General features: G+C 52.6%; 4 non-coding genes across 4 annotated transcripts; 1 reads left to right on the plus strand and 3 right to left on the minus strand.

The window, feature by feature from the left end:
* Positions 1-836: 836 nt before the first annotated feature.
* On the minus strand, positions 837-908 carry TRNAP-CGG. The gene has a single exon. It is a non-coding gene; the product is annotated as a tRNA-Pro (tRNA).
* A 7,900-nt stretch (positions 909-8,808) lies between these two features.
* Positions 8,809-8,881, minus strand: TRNAK-CUU. Its single transcript has one exon. It is a non-coding gene; the product is annotated as a tRNA-Lys (tRNA).
* Positions 8,882-15,115: 6,234 nt separating this feature from the next.
* On the minus strand, positions 15,116-15,187 carry TRNAP-UGG. Its single transcript has one exon. It is a non-coding gene; the product is annotated as a tRNA-Pro (tRNA).
* Positions 15,188-16,500: 1,313 nt separating this feature from the next.
* TRNAK-CUU lies at positions 16,501-16,573 on the plus strand. The gene has a single exon. It is a non-coding gene; the product is annotated as a tRNA-Lys (tRNA).
* Positions 16,574-17,748: the final 1,175 nt, after the last annotated feature.

Genomic DNA, 17,748 nt, shown 5'->3' on the forward strand with positions numbered 1-17,748 from the left:
TTTTGGTACCAAGTCTTCAAAATCCCAATGCGTATTTTGTACTTACAGCAGCACATCTCAAGTGGACCAGCCGTATTTCAAGTGTTTAAGAGCCATGTGGATCGAGACCATGCTGGCTAACACGGTGAAACCCCGTCTCTACTAAAAAATAAAAAAAAAAAATCTAGCCGGGTGAAGTGGCGGGCGCCTGTAGTCCCAGCTACTCGGGAGGCTGAGGCAGGAGAATGGCGTAAACCCGGGAGGCGGAGCTTGCAGTGAGCTGAGATCCGGTCACTGTACTCCAGCCTGGGCGACAGAGCGAGACTACGTCTCTAAAAAAAAAAAAATAATAATAGCCATGTGTGACTCCTGGCTACCTTTCTGGCCAGGGCAGCACGGGGCCATGGGGTCAGGCAGCTTTGACCTGCTCTCAACGAGCTTCATCTGCGGATCTGCCTTGGCCTGCAGAGATGTGGGTTTCTAGGGCGAAGAGGGGAGGTCGAGGAACGAGTAGCTCTCCAGGCCCCACCTGGACCGCGCACCCCACTCTGATCACTCAGAACCCGACTACCGGCCTCCCCCATAAGGGGAGCCCATGTGGAGCTGAGCGACCCGGGCTGCGGAGGGTGCAGCTTCTCTGGGGCTGGGAAGGAGGAGAAGGGTGCGGGACTCCAGCGAGACCGAGGCAAGTGCCGACCAGGCCAGCCTCAGGAGCATCCTGGTCCCTTGCAGCTGAAGCACAGACCTGGACCGACCTGAAGTGGAGCAAGACCACTGGTGGATGAGGCTTCAGGCTCGGTCCCCGATTTTCAAGTTCTATATTCTCTAAAATGACAGGGGAAAAGTAACCACTCTTGGGGCTCGTCCGGGATTTGAACCCGGGACCTCTCGCACCCGAAGCGAGAATCATACCCCTAGACCAACGAGCCTCCCAGGTGTGGACTTCCGCTGACATTTCAGACACCTGCGTCCAATCCGGCGCGAGTCCGCTGATTCCGAAGTGGCTAGAGCTCATCCCTGTACCCAAGTGATTGGCAGAATTCTGGGGTCGCTGCCGGGAGACCCTGGTGAACCAGCCCGGTGGAGACAGAGCCCATCCACACTGGGCTCTGCAGGGGATGCTCAGGGTCAGACCTGCAACCTGGGGCTCCCTGCTGTATTTTCCCCTGTCCTGGGGTTAACGGGTCTGCGCTCAAACCTGGGCCTGCTGACTCATACCCAAGACCTTGCCCTAGGAGGATGGCTGAGCGGCCAACTCACTTTGCATCCACTGCAGCCGGTGGCTGGCTCCATCCCAGAGGCGCCCCCATAGCCTCCCTTGGGCAGAGCCCAGAGCCTCTGCCCTGACTCAGAAGCTAGCTCTGTCCTGTCTCTGCCTCTGTCAGCAAGAATTGAGGAAGTTCCAGGAGGTCACTGGGGATGAGCAGTGATGGCAAAGGGCATGACAGTGACACACACTCTCCGCCTCTGTTTCTCTCTCACTCTGTCTTTAGGCGCTGGTGGCTTTGAGGTTATGATTAGGGTGCGAGTGGGCCTCAGGTTCAAATCCTGATGGGCCAATACTGCAACACCTTCTGGATCCTTCTTTAAGGACGTGAGCACTTTGGAAAGCCGGTGGACACGGCCTGGATGTGGAGAGGATCCAGCGAGTTCCGCGTGTGGTGGGCGAGAGGGTCCTGCCCATCGCCACAGGCCGCCCGCCCTATTTTGCCCTAGATCAACCCCACCCTAGAGCTGAGCGCTGTCCCACTCCGGGGACTCCCTCCTCCCCTCTGGTTGGGCTTCTCGCTGCCGCTTCCCGGCCACACCCCCAGCGCTGGCATCGACATTTATGGAGAGCGGAGAATACAAAGTTTTGGGTTCCAGAAAGATAAAGGTGGGGGGTGTGGGAGTGGGGGAGCAAAGATGGTGCTTCCTGCCACCGAGGTTTGTTGGCCTAGAGGTATGAGTCTCGCTTTGGGTGCGAGAGGCCCCGGGTCGGAATCCCGGAGGAGCCCAGGCCGCCGTAATCAGCTGTTGTTTGTTAGCCGGGGAAATCCAGCGCGCAAGAACAACAACGGAGCGAAGGAAAGAATCTTTCGCAGGAAAAGCAGGCCCTGCCTCCCTCTCCTACCTTCTTCGGTTTCTCAAACTGCAGGTGCGACCCCACTAGGTGGGGTTTAGGAACCCGGGAATCAGCTGCACCGCGACCTCCTGGATCCAGGACTGAGTACCCTGGACAGCGCGCGTCTGGCCCTTTTTCTTCTTTTAAGGAAGTACTGCGGTAGAAGGGCTTCACTGCGGGTGGGAGTGAATGAAAACGGTGTCCGGGGGCCCGGGTGGCCGCAGCTAACTCAGTCTCCGCGCCCCTCACTTGTTGACCCAGAGAAGTAAGCGAACGCAATAGACGCCTCCCCCGGCAGGAGCCTCTGTACTGCCCGGGGGCAGGCGGGCGGCCCAGCCCCAGCGGATGGAGCCCGGGCACCCGGTCACCCCGCCTCCCAGATTCGCGGGCGCAGTGGGCACAGAGGCCCAACTTCCTTCCCTCTTCGACCCCCTTCCCTGCCTGCGATCTGAACTGAACCTAGGACAGTTCTGAAGTTAACACCCCTCTTCCAAAGTAAAAGACCCAGACCATATTTTAATTTTTTTTTTTTTTTTTTTTTTTTTTTTTTTTTTTTGAGACGGAGTCTCGCTCTGTCACCCAGGCTGGAGTGCAGTGGCCAGATCTCAGCTCACTGCAAGCTCCGCCTCCCGGGTTCACGCCATTCTCCTGCCTCAGCCTCCCTAGTAGCTGGGACTACAGGCGCCCCCACCTCGCCCGGCTAGTTTTTTGTATTTTTAGTAGAGACAGGGTTTCACCGTGTTAGCCAGGATGGTCTCGATCTCCTGACCTCGTGATCCGCCCGTCTCGGCCTCCCAAAGTGCTGGGATTACAGGCTTGAGCCACCGCGCCTGGCCCCATATTTTAATTTTTTAAAAAAGAACAAGTCGACCGGGGGCAGTGGCTCATGCCTGTAATCCCAGAACTTTGGGAGGCCGGGGCGGGCGGATCACGAGGTCAGGAGTTCTAGACCAGCCTGCCCAACACGGTGAAACCCCATCTCTAGAAAAATACAAAAAAGTAGCCAGGCGTGCTGGCGCATGCCTGTAGTCTCAGCTACTCGGGAGGCTGAAGCAGGGGAATCGCTTGAATCCAGAGGCGGAGGTTGCAGTGAGCTGAGAAGGAGCCACTGCACTGCAGCTTAGCGACAGAGCGAGAGTCTGTCTCAAAAAGAAACAAAAAAGAACAAGTCAAACTGGGCGGGATGGCTCATGCCTGTAGTCCCAGCACCTTGGAGGCCTAGGCGGGCAGATCACTTGAGGTCAGGAATGAGACCAATCTAGCCAACATGGTAAAACTCTGTCTGTACTAAAAATACGAAAATTGTCTGGGCTTGGTGGCACGCACCTGTAATCCCAGATATTCGGTAGGCTGAGGCAGGAGAATGATTTGAACCCGGGAGGCGAAGGTTGCAGGGAGCCGAGATCACCTCACTGCAGTCCAAGCTGGGCGACAAGAGCAAGACTCCGCCTCAAATAAAATAAAATAAAATAAAACAGAACAAGTCAGGTCTAGATTTATCTACATGGACTCAAATTTTTTATTCTCAAAGATCATAGGCATCATGTGTTAAAGCATACACCTAATTTTTTGGTGTGCACATGGCGAGCCGAAAATAAAGAGCACACAGTTCAAAGTGAAGATTGAAAATAACCAAGAATAATATGTTTAAAAAAACAGCCAGTGTTCATTTTCTGGCGTTGATGTTGAACCATAGTTGTGGAAGTCTTAGGGGAAACTGGGTGAATGCTACACAAGAGTTTTCTGTACTTTTTTTTTTCTTTTTGACAACTTACTGTGAATCTATAATTATTTTAAAATAAAAAGTAAAATAGGCTGGCCCAATGATGCACATCTAGTATTTTGGGAGGCTGAGGAGGGAGGATCACTTGAGCCCAGGAGCTCAAGACCATCCCGGGCAACATAGAAAGACCCGGTAACTAAATTTAAATAAATCAATCAGGCCGGCTCTGGTGGCTCGCACCTGTAATCCCAGGACTTTGGAAGGCCGAGGTGAGTGGATCTCTAGAGGTCAGGACTTCAAGACCAGCCTGGCCAGCATGGTGAAACCCTGTCTCTACTAAAAATACAAAAGAATAGTCTGGCATGGTGGTACATGCCTATAATCTCAGCTACACTGGAGTCTGAGGCAAGAGAATCGCTTGAATCTGGGAGGTGGAGATTGCAATTAGCTCAGTTTGTGTCACTGCATTCCAGCCTAGGTGACAGAATGAGACTTCATCTAAATAAATAAATAAAATTAGCTGAGTGTGGTGACACACGTCTGTTGTTCCAGCTACTTGGAAATCTGAGGTAGGAGAATTCCTGACTCCAGGAGGCTGAGACAGCAGTGAACTAGATCACACCACTACACTCCAGCCTGGGCAACATAGCAAGACCGTGTCTTGGAAAAAATAAAAAATAAAATGAATAGACTTTCAAAAATTACAGGCTGTCATAACGGTGTTGTCAGATATAGATGAGTTCTTGACATGGGAACAATGAGTCTAGGAGTGACATTAAAGCTCAGACAGGAGAGAAAATAAGGGGCTAGTCAAGAAAGAGGAGGAAAAACGGCATTCCAGCCCAGGAACTGGTACCTGATGGGAGTTGAAGCAAAGAAGGAAAATAGCCGGGCGCGGTGGCTCAAGCCTGTAATCCCAGCACTTTGGGAGGCCGAGACGGGCGGATCACAAGGTCAGGAGATCAAGACCATCCCGGCGAACACAGTGAAACCCCGTCTCTACTAAAAATACAAAAAAAAAACTAACCGGGTGACGAGGCGGGCGCCTGTAGTCCCAGCTACTCGGGAGGCTGAGGCAGGAGAATGGCGGGAACCCGGGAGGCGGAGCTTGCAGTGAGCTGAGATCCGGCCACTGCACTCCAGCCTGGGCGACAGAGCAAGACTCCGCCTCAAAAAAAAAAAAAAAAAAGGAAAATAATGGGCCAGCACAATGTCTCACGAGAGGACCCCTTGAGCTCAGGAGTTTGACACCAGCCTAGGCAACATAGTGAGGCCGCATCTCTACAGAAAACACAAAACAATTAGCTGGTGCATGAGGTGGGAGTATTGCTTGTGCTGAGGAGGTTGAGGCTGCAATGAGCTGTGTTCTCACCACTGTGCTGCAGCCTGGGTAACAAAGTAAGATTCTGGCTGGTCGCAGTGGCTCATGCCTCTAATCCCAGCATTTTGGCAGGGCAAGGTTCACCTGAGGTCAGGAGTTCGAGACCAGCCTGGCCAACATGGTGAAACCCCAACTCCACTAAAAATACAAAAATTGGCTGGGCGTGGTGGTGGGCAACTGTAACCCCAGCTACTCCAGAGGCTGAGGCAGAGAGAATTGCTTGAACCCGGGAGATGGAGGTTGCAGTGAGCCGATATTGCACCACTGCACTCCAGCCTGGATGACAGAGCAAGATTCTGCCTGTAAAACAAACGATTAATACAGGTGTGAATTGCATCAAGCGCCCTTCCAAACATTAAGATTGCCACATGACTTCTTTTTTTATTCTGTTAATATGATGAATTATTTTGATAATTTTCTTGATTTAAGGCCAACCTTGTATTCTTGGAATACACCTAGTTCAGCCTTTATTTGATAGCTCCAGTCTTTTTTTTTTTTTTTTTTTTGAGACAGAGTCTGTCACCCAGGCTGGAGTGTAGTGGTGCGATCTCGGCTCACTGCAAGCTCCGCCTCCCGGGTTCACGCCATTCTCCTGCCTCAACCTCCCCAGCAGTTGGGACTACAGGTGCACGCCGCCACACCCGGCTAATTTTTTGTATTTTCAGTAGAGGTGGAGTTTCACCGTGTTAGCCAGAATGGTCTCGATCTCTTGATCTTGTGATCTGCCTGCCTCTGCCTCCCAAAGTGCTGGGATTACAGGCATGAACCACCGCGCCTGGCCTGATAGTTCCAATCTTCCTAAAAAGACGCAAAGGCAATCACAGGACAGCCCTATCTCGTCCCTGAAAAATGCCCAAGATGGATCGTTTCAGACAGAGGGCACCAGTCCCCAACGCACCCCTGGCTCTGCAACCCTCACAGGCCAAGGATACAAGTGACCCCTAGCCCCATTCCCCATGCATCGCTGTGACACAGGGTCATGGTTATAAGGCCCCGTAAGCCAACATCCTCCAGGTGGGATTCGAACTCTCACCAGAGGCTGAGGCAATGGTGCCGTATTATTAGGACCTGGGCTGGTGAGATGCCTGTAGCCTTTTGTTCCAGCCTCTGATCTGCCTTCCTTGGGGCCCCCAGACAGCCTCTATCTCAGCACCCCCACTGGGAAATGTGTCCAAAACCACTCTAAAGCCCAGACATTAAGGTTTGACTCCCATTCCAAAGACACACCTTGGCTGGTTACAACCATAATGCAAGCCTACACCCAAAGTCCAAGGAAGGTGCCAGGCTGAAGAAAAAGACAAACAAATCATCTTTCTTAGGAAAAAAACATTTAATAGGGACTTATGAACAGAATCTGGGTCTGGGTCTCTGGTGGCAGGGGGACAAGATAGTGGGTCTCCATGCCTTATTGCCCAGACCCAGGGTCTACATACCACAGGGAAATGGTGTATGTGTTTCAGAAGGAATGTATAAGGCACTTGCTTAAGTGCAAGATTTATGGTAAATGCAATAGCAGCAAGGTTGTTTTGACCTAAGGGCAGAATTTATAGTTAGTCTTACACAAGAAACAATAGATGAACTGGAACTCTTGGAGGCTGTCCCAGAAGTGGGATTAATCAGAAATCTTTACAACAGATTAGCATCCTACATGGGGTTCCTTAGCCTCCAAAAAACCTGTTAGGCACGTTTTGGAGGGGCTGGGTGGCTGCACTCCTGATCTGCTAATAACAAGGGCCACCGTCCAAACAGTGAGAGAGATAAGTAATGGCTGGGTCATACTGGTTTCTGGGGCTCTGTTCTCTCTCACAAGAGCCTGAGTTAGCCAGGGGACTGTGGAGCAGATGGGAGGTGGTCTCTCCATGTTGACCTGTGGGCGGCAAGCCACCCAGGTGCCGAGGCAAGAGACTGAGGGCACGAGCTGTTCCAGTATAATAAAATATATAAAATAACAAGAGTTATACTAGCTATAGATCATAGATATGATTATATATAAGTATCATTAATCATTAGTTTGTAATAATTACTCTTTATTCCAATATTATAATAATCCTCGCTCTACAATCATAACCTAGGAAAACCCAGGCCATACAGAGATAGGAGCTGAGGGGACATAGTGGGAAGTGACCAGAAGACAAGACTGTGAGCCTTCTGTTATGCCCGGGCAGGGCCACCAGAGGGCTCCTTGGTCTAGCAGTAACGCCAGCGTCTGGGAAGACGCCCATTACCAAGCATACCATGGTCTAGTGGTAGCATCAGTGCCAAGGAAAAGCACCTGCTACTTAGCAGGCTGAGAAAGGGAGTCTCCCTTTCCCCGAGGGAGTTTAGAAAAAACTCTACTCCACCATCTCTTGTGGAGGGCCTGACATCAGTCCGGCCTGCCCGCAGTTGTCCAGAGGCCTAACCGTCTCCCTGTGATGCTGTGCTTCAGCGGTCATGCTCCTGATCCGCTTCATGTTCCATCCTGTACACCTGTCTCTGCCTTCTAGATAGCAGTAGCAGAATTAGTGAAAGTATCAAAAGTCTTGCCGGGCGCGGTGGCTCAAGCCTGTAATCCCAGCACTTTGGGAGGCCAAGACGGGTGGATCATGAGGTCAGGAGATCGAGACCATCCTGGCTAACCCGGTGAAACCCCGTCTCTACCAAAAAATACAAAAAACTAGCCAGGCGAGGTGACGGGCGCCTGTAGTCCCAGCTACTCCGGAGGCTGAGGCAGGAGAATGGCGTAAACCCGGGAGGCGGAGCTTGCAGTGAGCTGAGATCCGGCCACTGCACTCCAGTCTGGGCCACAGAGTGAGACTCCGTCTCTAAATAAATAAATAAATAAATAAATAAAATAAAAGTCTCTAAAATGCAGAAATAATGGCGTAAAATGCAGAAATAATGTCTCTCCTCTCTCTCTCTCCGCCTCGGCTGCCAAACAGGGAAGGGCCTCTGTCCAGTGGACACGTGACCCACGTGACCTTACCTATCATTTGAGGTGGCTCACACTCCTTACCCTGCCCCCTTGTCATGTATCCAATAAATAACAGCGCAGCCTGGCATTCGGGGCCACTACCAGTCTCCGTGTCTTGGTGGTAGTGGTCCCCCGGACCCAACTGTCTTTTCTTTTATCTGTCTCATGTCTTTATTTCTACGGTCTCTCATCTCCACACATGGGGAGAAAAACCCACAGACCCTGTAGGGCTGCCCCCTACATTGACCCATAGTCTCAGCTGAACTGGGTGGGTGGACACTTCTCCCTTGGCTGAACTTCAAAGCAGCACATCCACCCCTAGCCCTGGGACTGAGTCTCCTGGGGGAGGGGAAGAAACTTTGGGTCTTATGCTAAGGGAAAGGGATCCAGGTTCTCTATCCAGTCTAGGGGTGAGCAGACAGACCTTCCTGGGGTGTAAAATCTCCTGTTTTTTTCCTAAGAGACCCTGGTTCTGGGACACCCATCGTGAGAGAAGACACAGCAGCTGTCAGCTTGATGAATTTGGAAGGAGGTCTTCAAAGCTCTCATGGTGACACAGATCGACTTGGGACTCAATGAAAGTTTACCTTCCACTTAGGGGCCAAGCATAGGAACCTGTGTCACTTGTGATGATGCTGAATTCTGTGTATCAAGAATGGTAAAAGCTGCGCCCGACGTGGGGCTTGAACCCACGACCCTGAGATTAAGAGTCTCATGCTCTACCGACTGAGCTAGCCGGGCTGACATAATAGTGTTTGCTTCACACCCTAATGTTCAGAAAACTCAAAGCAGGTGCTGCCAAAAAAAACAAAAAAAAAACAAAAAAAAAAACAAAAAAACAAAACAAAACAAAAAAAAAACAAAGACTGTGGTGACTCTAGTCCTGAGGAGGTGGTGCAGGCATGGCTACCCATGGAGCCGGCCTCTGGCATTCAGGTAACTGGGTGCACAGTCCCTGCCGGGGTCTCCGGACGTCTGGGAGCCCCTAACCTCCCCTCTCAACGAGTTGTGGGCGGACTGTGAATCCCTTAACCTCAAACCGGAGCCTCCAGTCAGCTGGAATGTGTAGTCAGGGACCATTAGCCATGGCTCCAGGCCGGGACCGTTCAGAGTCGTCCTGAGTGGGAGGTGGGGAGGAAAGGAACAACCTTTCTCTGGGGCCCAAGTGTGGATCCAAAGGGGTCTAGGTCTAAGCTTCGCTGCCAATATAAATCCCAATTCCTACTTAATATTGAGCCTGGCCTCTGTATAGCTCCAAACTATTTCAAATGACCAAAAGAGCCCAACTCTTCCCACTCCCCTGTAAATCTGTGTGCACGGTGGAGGCAAGTGGCTCATGACAGGGGTTTCTCCATGTTGGTCAGGCTGGTCTCAAACTGACAACCTCAGGTGATCCGCCCTCCTCCGCCTCCCAAAGTGCTGGGATTACAGGCGATCCCGGCTGCCGGCCTTCGCGGCTTCTGAGTTAATGATCAGTACGGACTCAGGGGGGAAGGGGAGGCCAGGAAGGAGGGGCTGAAGGGAAAGAGTAGAGCAGCAGGGTAGGGCCTGTCCTGAGTGTGCACCTCACGAAATGGACCCCCTCGACTTGGGACCCAGTTCTTCCTCGCCTCCCCTTCCTTTCCTTAGATCGGAACAGGAACTGCAGGCCGGCCTCTGTCAAGCGCATCCGTGAGAAGAGACCACCAAACAGGCTTTGTGTGAGCAATAAAGCTTTTTAATCACCTGGGTGCAGGCGAACTGAGTTCCAAAAAGGAGTCAGCAAAGGGAGATGGGGAAGGGGTTGCTTTATAGGAGTTGGGTAGGTAAATGGAAAATTACGGTAAAAGGTGGTTATCTATTGTTAGCGGAGGAGGGGCTCACAAGGTACATGGTAGGGAGGTCATAAGATTTATTTTCCAAAAGAAGAATGTCACAAAGTCGACTGATCAGCTAAGGTAGGGCAGGGACAAGTCACAATGGTAGAATGTTGTAATGTTGGTTAATCACTTAAGGCAGGAACTGGTGTTTCACTTGTTTGTGGTTTTTTTTGGCTTCTTCAGACTTCTTGGCTCCTGCAGGCCATCTGGACATATTTGTGCAGGTCACAGGGGTTATAATGGCTGAGTTTCAGCTCAGAGGCCTGACACCTCAACCTGTGACCCAGGACCCAGCAGCAGCCTCTGGCAGCCTGGCAGTCATCGGAAATCGGCCCAACTTTCTCTTTGTCCACATGGGGAGCAGTCCCAGTCGCCCCTCCTGCTCCCAGCCAGGGAGTATCATTGCAGACCTGGTCATTCTAAAACCCTGGAAAATCCCTGGAAAATCCCAACTTGAAAATGTCAGTCAGGCCGGGCACGCAGGCGTTGGGGCTCACACCTGTAATCCCAGCACTTTGAGAGGCCGAGGGGGGTGGATCGCGAGGTCAGGAAATCGAGACCATCCTGGCTAACACAGTGAAACCCCATCTCTACTGAAAATACAAAACTACAAAAATTAGCCGGGCGTGCTGGCGAGCGCCTGTAGTCCCAGCTACTCGGGAATGGCCTGAACCTGGGAGGCGGAGCTTGCAGTGAGCCGAGATCGTGCTGCTGCACTCCAGCTTGGGAGGCAGCGAGACTCCTTCTAAAAATAATAATAATAATAATAAAATAACAGAATCTCGGGTGTTTGTGGGACTTTAACAAAAGATCTAACATCACAGTTATTGGAGACCCAAGAGAAGAAAAATATGGGCTTTACAAACGAAAGCCGGCCGGATACCGTGGCTCACACCTGTAGTCCCGCGCCCGGCTAAAATGTCTTAAAATGGCCGCGTGCAGTGGCTCACACCTCTAATCCCAGCACTTTGGGAGAACGAGGCAGGTGGATCACGAGGTCAGGACTTCAAGACCAGCCTGGTCAAGATGGTGAAACCCCGTCCCTACTAAAAATACAAAAAAAAAAAAAAAAAAAAAAGGATTACCTGGGCATGGCGGCAGGCGCCTGTAATCCCACCTACTCAGGAAGCTGAGGTAGAAAATTGCTTGAACCCGGGAGGCAGAGGTTGCAGTAGGCCGAGACTGCGCCACTGCGCTCCAGCCTGGGCAACAGAGTGAGACTCCGTCTCAGAAAGAGCAAAAAACAAACAAACAGCAACAACAACAAAAATCATCTTTTTTTTTTTTTTTTTTTTGAGACGGAGTCTTACTCTGCCGCCCAGGCTGGAGTGCAGTGGCCGGCTCTCAGCTCACTGCAAGCTCCGCCTCCCGGGTCCACGCCATTCTCCTGTCTCAGCCTCCGAGTAGCTGGGACTACAGGCGCCCGCCTTGTCGCCCGGCTAGTTTTTTGTATTTTTTAGTAGAGACGGGGTTTCACCGTATTAGCCAGGATGGTCTCGATCTCCTGACCTCGTGATCCGCCCGTCTCGGCCTCCCAAAGTACTGGGATTACAGGCTTGAGCCACCGCGCCCGGCCAAAAATCATCTTAAGAGCAGTTTTAGGTTCTCAGCAAAATTGGGTGGGAAGTGCAGAATTGCAAATTCTCCTCTGTCCCCACAGGCGCACAGCCTCTCCCATTCCCATGTACGTTTCTGTTTTTTGTTTGTGTGTGTGTTTGTTTGTTTGTTTTTGAGACAGAGTCTTGCCCTGTCGCCCAGGGGCACGATCTCGGCTCACTGCAATCTCCACCTCCCGGGTTCAAGCGATTCTCCTGCTTCAGCCTCCCAAGCAGCTGGGATTACAGGCGCCAGCCACCGCGCCCGGCTAATTTTTTTTTTTTTTTTTTTTTTTTTTTTTTTTTTTTTTTTTTTTTTTTTTTTTGAGACGGAGTCTTACTCGGTCGCCCAGGCTGGAGTGCAGTGGCCGGATCTCAGCTCACTGCAACCTCCACCTCCCGGGTTCACGCCATTCTCCTGCCTCAGCCTCCCGAGTAGCTGGGACTACAGGCGCCCGCCATCTCGCCCGGCTAGTTTTTTTTTTTTGGTTTTTTTTTTGTATTTTTTAGTAGAGACGGGGTTTCACCGGGTTAGCCAGGATGGTCTCGATCTCCTGACCTCGTGATGCGCCCGTCTGGGCCTCCCAAAGTGCTGGGATTACAGGCTTGAGCCACCGCGCCTGGCCTTTTTGTATTTTTAGTAGCGATGGGGTTTCACCATACTGGCCAGGCTGGTCTCGAACTCCTGACCTCAAGTGATCCAGCCGCCTCAGCCTCCCAAAGTGCTAGGATTACAGGCGTGAGCCACTGCGCCTCGGCGTTTGTTTGTTTTTTGAGACAGGCTCAAGCGATCCTCCTGCCTCAGACACAGGAGTAGCTGGGATCACAGGCGCGCACCACCATGCCCTGCTAACTTTTAAAATTGTTTAGTAGAGGTGGGGTTTGACTCTGTTGTCCAAGCTGGTCTTGAACTCCATGGGCTCAAGCTATTCTTCTACTTCAGCCTCCCAAAGGCCTGGGATTACAGGCGTGAGCCACCGCGCCTGGCCGCCGCGATTTCCAACCAGATTTCCCCCGTGCGCGCCACAGGGGCTGAGGGAGGTGGGCATGGGCTCCTGGAGGTCCTAACCATCATGGTGCCAGTAGGGGAACCCCAGGGGTGGCCACCTCTGCGCCGGCTCTCCCGAAGACCTGAAGTGCCTGATCATTTTGATTATTTGACAACCACGCCCCTGCCACTGTGCAGCCCGGCCTTGCACGCCGCTAGCCAGCCAAAGCTGGATCCCGGCCCCGCTTCATTTCTCTCTGAGCAAGGCGACTTTAGAATCAGTCATATCGGGGATTTGAACCCAGCTACCAGACAAAGCCACCCACAGTTTTCCTTAGTTTAGTCAACGAAGTGACCCACTGCTATTAGTCTTGCCTCTGCGGGAGAGCACGTCCGCAGTCGTAAAAAGCTCAACTTCTGCCGGACACTCTCCCTTGCGGGAGTAGGTTTTGTCTGGGAGTTCCAGGTCACAAGCCTCACTCATCCCGGGATGGAACCACCACTCTGGTCACTCGGGGGAGTCCCTCAGGACAGATCCGCCCTGACTGCCCCAGAAAAAATTCTCTGGTTAAACAGCCTGTGTCCCACGACGCATGTGCCCCAAGGACAATGCCACAGACACAAACACTGATTTTTTTTTTTTTTTTTTTTTTTTGAGACTTAGTCTCACTCAGTCGCCCAGGCTGGAGTACAGTGGTGGGATTTCTGGTCACGCAAGCTCCGCCTACTGGGTTCACGCCATTCTCCTGCCTCAGCCTCCCCAGTAGCTGGGACTACAGGCGCCTACCACCACGCCTGGCTAAGTTTTTGTATTTTTAGTAGAGACGGGGTTTCACCGTTTTAGCCAGGATGGTCTCGATCTCCTGACCTGTGATCCGCCTGCCTCGGCCTCCCAAGGTGCTGGGTTCTTAAAGTGTGGGCTCTTCCAGGATTTGAACGCAGAACCTCTTGGGTCTCCGGGACTTGTCCCTGTGGTCCCTAAGCGAGAACCATACCCCCGGACCAACTACCCACGCGGAAGAGGGGTCGGGGCCTTTGTCGCCCTTCATGAGCCCAACGCGGCTCCGCCTTCGCTGTTCTGGATCCGTCCTAGTTTCCTCGGTCACAAACTGTCCCCCTTTCCCGATGCTTGTCCCGGACGGGATTCTAGTTCCCATGGGAAGGAGGGGCACGGCGAGCTTCAACATAGCCACATCCTGCGACTCCAAATAGGAAACGCAGCTCGCGTTTTGGGGCTTCTCGCTCTCCCCGCCACCTCTGGAGAACTGAGACCATCAGCTAGGGGAAGCCCCCCAGGTCCTCCTCCATCCTCAGACAAAGGGCTAGGAGCCGGACTTGGACTCCCCAGAGGCGTCGCAGGCTCCCGAAACCGCACCTCTTCCCCGCCATGTGCCGGAGGGAAGCGCCGCTGCGACCTCAGGACCTGGAAGGAAAAGGAGCCAGCTGAGCATGGTGGTTCTGGCCTGCAATTGCAGCACTTTGTGATGGGAAGCTGAGGCAGGAAGATTGCTTGAGTGCAAGCTGGAGACCAGCCTCCAGAACACAGCGAGACCTCGGTTACGTATACACACACACACACACACACACACACACACACACACACCTATATACACGTATATATATACACACATATATATGTGTGTGTGTATATATATATACACTTATACATACACACATACACACACACAATTAACCTGGCGTGGTGGTGAGCACCTGTAGTCCCAGCTACTCCAGAGGTGGAGATGGGAGGATCCCTTGAGTTCGGGAGGTTGAGACTGCAGTGAGCTGAGATGGCACCACTGCACTCCAGCACTCCAGCCTGGGCAACAGAAGCAGACACTGTCAAAAAAAAAAAAAAAAGAAGAAGAAGAAAGAAAATAAAAGAGAAGAGAAGAAAAGAGAAAGAAAGAAAGAGAAAGAGAGAAAGAGAGAAAGAAAGAAAGAAAGAAAGAAAGAAAGAAAGAAAGAAAGAAAGAGAAAGAAAGAAAAGAGAAAGAGAGAGAGAGAGAAAGAAAGAAAGAAAGAAAGAAAGAAAGAAAGAAAGAAAGAAAGAAAGAAAGAAAGAAAGAAAGAAAGAAAGAAAGAAAGAAAGAAAGAAAGAAAGAAAAAGAAAGAAAGAAAAGAAAGGAAGTTCGAAACACTGGGCTCGTTCGAATTTTACATTTAGAACCGTCCCACTCAAAGGAAAACTACACGCCCAGAACAAGTTCCATGGTCACCCGGGACCTAGGGCCACCTCTGCAGAGGCAGACGCGGCGGGGGAGGCGTTTGCCCTCTTTTAGGGTCCCGTATCTGGGGTCTACTGCCCCAGTGCCAGGCCTCAGGTGCACTCAGAACTCCGAGGTGGAAGGCTCCTGTCAGGAGGCGCAGGCAAGTCCTGCCTGCAGCTGGGCAAGGCGAAGGGCTGCAAACCGGATGGAAGCGGGAAGTCGGATCGGCCCCGGCGCCTGTGGCTGCCACGGAGAGACCAAGTTCCCTGCGGCCGGGACTCCGTGAGAAAATGACGGTGTTCGAAAAAAAAAAAAAAAAAAGAGGGCTCGTCCGGGATTTGAACCCGGGACCTCTCGCACCCAAAGCGAGAATCATACCCCTAGACCAACGAGCCAACACAACAACGGTTTTCTGACGTCTGTTCTTGGTCTACACCCGCGGTTCCACTCTCCTCCTCCAAGCACCTCCCAGTCCCCGCCTTCGCTCCATCTCCACCCCGCCCCTCCAGGGTCCCGGCTACACCCCAACCTCAGGGCCGTCGGGGACGGTTGCGCAGGGGGAGGTTTCGGTTTCGATCCCAGGAAGCTGGTAGAAGGTGCAGTGCCGCGGGGACCAGCCCCAGGAGGAGCTCCTGCACGACCCCCGCCCTCAGGCGCACAGAGGCGGACCCCGCACCCTGGGCACCGCGGCGCCGCCTCCCTCGAGGGCCACCCGGCTCCCAGCGGCTCTAGGCGGCCCCAGCACCGAGAGGAGGGCCGGTGACCAGGGGCTGCAGCCCGCGGAGAGGTCTGTGTGGCCCGCGTGAGGCAGGGGTCTCGCGTGCTGAGCCCCAGCCCAGAAATTTCAACCAATGTGAAACCCGAGCGCAGAACCCTGAGGAGGAGACCACACCGCCTCCCAGCAGGCCAGCCCGGGCATTCTAGGAAGGGATCCCGTCTCCGGCACAGATCCCTGGCTCCTGTTCTCAGCCGAGCCCCTTCTTGGCCTGAGCTCTGCCCAAGCGACCCTCGCAGCCCTGGGACCTCCGATACAGGGACCAGAGCTGGGATCAGAGTTCATTTCTTCCCAAACGGGCGGCTCTACGAACGCTCCAAACTTTTCTTGCCTTTTCCACTGGCGAGGGACCCAGGGTTTTACTGCGAGCCTGACGGGGAGAAAGGGTCTCCCGGGCTTGTCCCTGTAATGAGGCCACTCTGCCCGCCCTAAACAGGGACGAGGGTTTGAAAATGAGGGGACCTCCGTGATCTGACCCCGGAACCACTCACAACCCTAAGAGAGAGTCACGCCGAGTTTCCCCCCGGCCATCTCCAGTGTCCGTCCCTTCAGCCCTTGTCCCCGACGTTCCTGCTCCCGGGAGCTGCAGGGGCCTCACACACCCACGAGGGACTGCAGACAGGGAACACACACCGCGAGGGACGGCAGACGGGACACACGCCCACGAGGGTCGGCAGAGGGGACACAAGCCCACGACGGTCGGCAGACAGGATACACCCCCACGAGGGTCGGCCGACAAGACACACACCCGCGACGGACGGCAGACCATACGGGCCTGGCGGCGTCCTCGGTCCGCGCGGAGCTTAGGACTCTAGTGCTCGCTCAGGATGTAGCGTATCTCGGATCCAGGACTCATCCCCACCAATTTTATATAGAATAGGGACGTTCTGTAGAGCTCCACTGGTAGTGTGGGAAGTCTTTTTTCGTGTAACTGCCCGGCTAGCTCAGTCGGTAGAGCATGAGACTCTTAATCTCAGGGTCGTGGGTTCGAGCCCCACGTTGGGCGTGAGGTTTTGTCAGCCCGATTAGACTTGCAACTTGGAAATCAAGTAAGTTAAAAGATTGGAAGTAACTCCATATACCTGGGAAGTTCTGGCTAGAGCTCCAAAGGACGTGTGGGAAGCGGCTTTTCTTGTTACCCCCCTGAGCATGAGACTCAATCTCGGGTAGTGGGTTCGAGCCCCACGGTTGGTGGGAGGTTTTGTCGGATCGATTAGTCCTGAAACTTGGAAGAAAGTCAAGTAAGTAAGAAAAGGTTGGAAGTGACTCCGTATACTTCCCAAATCGGGATTTGTTGGGCAGGCAAACACAAAACGCTCCACCAACCACCTGGCCTCAGGATATATAGGGATCCCCTTAGTTCTGGTTCACAAAAAATGGGCCGAGCGTCGTGGTCCATGCCTGTAATCCCCTCACTTTGACTCCAGGAGTTTGAGACCAGCCTAGGCAACATGGTGAGACCCCAGCCCTTAAAAAAATACAAATTTTCTCCAGGTTTGGTAGCGCGCCTATAGTCCCAGCTACTCCAGAGACTGAGGCAGGAGAATCGCTTGAACCCGGGAGTTAGAGGTTACAGTAAACTGAGATCGCGCCTGTGCACTCCAGCCTGGACAACACAGTAAGACTCCGTCTCAAAATAACAATAATAAAAAGAAATTGGCCAGGTGCAGTGGCTCATGCCTGTAATCCCAGCACTTTGGGAGGCCGAGGCGGACGGATCACGAGGTCAGGAGTTCGAGAGCAGCCTGGCTAACACGGTGAAACCCCGTCTTTACTAAAAAATAAAAAAAATTAACCGGGCATGGTGGTGGGCACCTATAGTTCCAGCTACTAGGGAGGCTGAGGCGGGAGAATGGTGTGAACCCGGAAGGCGGAGGTTGCAGTGAACTGAGATTGTGTCACTGCACTCCAGCCTGGGCGACAGAGCAAGACTCCATCTCAAAAAAGAAAAAAAGAAAAGAAAAAGAAAAAAGAAATTAAAATTACATATATATGACATTTACATACACGTTCCATACGCAGTATGCAGAGCATTTGGGACCCTCTCTGCATAATATTTGCCTTAAGAGGAATTCCCCTTCTATTTCACCCCAGTGTAACACTGGCAAAAATTCTCGTAATTGCACGCTACAGCACACCAGGGACTCTCACTTTCCATCAGGGACGTGGTCCTCATTGCCA

Source organism: Rhinopithecus roxellana, chromosome 20 (genome assembly GCF_007565055.1).
Source record: "Rhinopithecus roxellana isolate Shanxi Qingling chromosome 20, ASM756505v1, whole genome shotgun sequence".
NCBI lineage: Eukaryota > Metazoa > Chordata > Mammalia > Primates > Cercopithecidae > Rhinopithecus > Rhinopithecus roxellana.